Below are 2,396 nucleotides of genomic sequence, written 5' to 3'. Positions count from 1 at the left end.
CAGAAATCTGCGTAGGAGTTCCAGTGTGTCTTTTGCCAAATATGAAGCCAAAGAAAGAAACCTGTAGGGGAGAATCTTTCCTTGTCTCTTCCTACCTTCCTACCAATCTGTGGTGTTCCTTGGCTTTAGCTGTAGGACTACAATCTGCCTTTGTCCTCACAGAGGCAACCTGCCATTGTGTGTGTCTGTCTTTTCTTTTCTTATAAAGACACTTGCTATGGTCTGAAAGTGTTCCCCCCAAATTCATGTGTCGAAACCTAACTCCAGAGGCGATGTGGAGACCTTGGAATGTACTTAGGTCATGATGGTGGAGGCCCCATGAATGGGATTAGTAAGTTTTACAGTAGGAGCTTTATAAAAGAGGCTCCAGAGAGATCCCCAGCCCCTTCCACCACTTGAGGACATAGGAAGAAGAGGCCAGCCAGGAAATAAGAAGTGTGTCCTCGCAAGAAGGCAGCCATGCTGGTACCTTGATCTTAGAGCTCCTGGCCTCCAGAACTGTGAGAAAGTGTCTGTTGTGTATAAGCTATTCAGTCCGTGGTGTTTTGTTATAGCAGCCTGTAGGGGCTAAGGCAACACTAGTCTTAGTGCTGTGTTAATGACCCACCCTACTCCAATCTGGTCTTTTTTTACTTGCAAATGTCTTTTTATTTCATCTTCATGCTGAAGGGTAGTGTTACCAGTCGTGGGTTGGTAGTTTTTTTTACTCCTTGTTTTTGTTTCGTTTCATCAGTTTCAAGATGATAGTTCAATTTCTCCTGACTGGTATTTTTTCTGAGAAGTCAGCAGTAATGTTTATCTTTGTTTCTCTGTATTTAATATATCATTTATTCTTTGGTGCTTTCTGTTTGTTTATAATCCTGTGGATTTTATTTTATTTTGGCCATTGCATACAGCTTGTGAGATCTTTGTTCCCCGACCAGGGATTGAACCTGGGCCCTATCAATGAGAGCACAACGTCCTAACCACTGGACCACCAGGGAATTCCCTATTCTTTTGTGCTTTTAAAATGTTCTCTTCATCACTGTCTTTCAATTTGATTTTGTTGTGCTTTGGTATTTGCTTTGTCAGTATTACTGGCAAATTAAAATTATATTTAAAGTGTAAAACATGATGATTTGATATAGATATACACTGTGAAATATGGGCTCGATAAAGGACAGAAATGGTATGGACCTAACAGAAGCAGAAGATATTAAGAAGAGGTGGCAAGAATACACAGAAGAACTGTACAAAAAAGATCTTCAAGACCAAGATAATCATGATGGTGTGATCACTCACCTGGAGCCAGACATCCTGGAATGTGAAGTCAAGTGGGCCTTAGGAAGCATCACTACAAACAAAGCTAGTGGAGGTGATGGAATTCCAGTTGAGCTCTTTCAAATCCTGAAAGATGATGCCGTGAAAGTGCTGCACTCAATATGCCAGCAAATTTGGAAAACTCAGCAGTGGCCACAGGACTGGAAAAGGTCAGTTTTCATTCTAATCCCAAAGAAAGGCAATGCCAAAGAATGCTCAAACTACTGCACAAATGCACTCAAATCACATACTAGTAAAGTAATGCCCAAAATTCTCCAAGCCAGGCTTCAGCAATACGTGAACCGTGAACTTCCAGATGTTCAAGCTGGTTTTAGAAAAGGCAGAGGAACCAGAGATCAAAATTACCAACATCCGCTGGATCATCGAAAAAGCAAAAGAGTTCCAGAAAAACATCTATTTCTGCTTTATTGACTATGCCAAAGCCTTTGACTGTGTGGATCACAACAAACTGTGGAAAATTCTGAAAGAGATGGGAATACCAGACCACCTGATCTGCCTCTTGAGAAACCTAAATGCAGGTCAGGAAGCAACAGTTAGAACTGGACATGGAACAACAGACTGGTTCCAAATAGGAAAAGGAGTACGTCAAGGCTGTATATTGTCACCCTGTTTATTTAACTTCTATGCAGAGTACATCATGAGAAACACTGGGTTGGAGGAAGCACAAGCTGGAATCAAGATTGCCAGGAGAAATATCAATAACCTCAGATATGCAGATGACACCACCCTTATGGCAGAAAGTGAAGAGGAACTAAAAAGCCTCTTGATGAAAGTGAAAGTGGAGAGTGAAAAGTTGGCTTAAAACTCAACATTCAGAAAAGAAGATAATGGCATCTGGTCCCATCACTTCATGGGAAATAGATGGGGAAACAGTGGAAACAATGTCAGACTTTATTTTTTGGGGCTCCAAAATCACTGCAGATGGTGATTGCAGCCATGAAATTAAAAGACACTTACTCCTTGGAAGAAAAGTTATGACCAACCTAGATAGCATATTGAAAAGCAGAGACATTACTTTGCCAACAAAGGTCCGTCTAGTCAGGGCTATGGTTTTTCCAGTGGTCATGTATGGATGT

The 2,396-nt window shown here is 41.2% G+C and overlaps 1 non-coding gene across 1 annotated transcript; it reads right to left on the bottom strand.

Annotated features, from left to right (window-relative positions):
- Positions 1-911: 911 nt before the first annotated feature.
- TRNAE-CUC lies at positions 912-983 on the bottom strand. Its single transcript has one exon. It is a non-coding gene; the product is annotated as a tRNA-Glu (tRNA).
- Positions 984-2,396: the final 1,413 nt, after the last annotated feature.

Source organism: Bos indicus x Bos taurus, chromosome 1, assembly GCF_003369695.1.
Source record: "Bos indicus x Bos taurus breed Angus x Brahman F1 hybrid chromosome 1, Bos_hybrid_MaternalHap_v2.0, whole genome shotgun sequence".
Lineage (NCBI taxonomy): Eukaryota > Metazoa > Chordata > Mammalia > Artiodactyla > Bovidae > Bos > Bos indicus x Bos taurus.
This window is presented reverse-complemented; position numbering and strand designations above follow the sequence as displayed.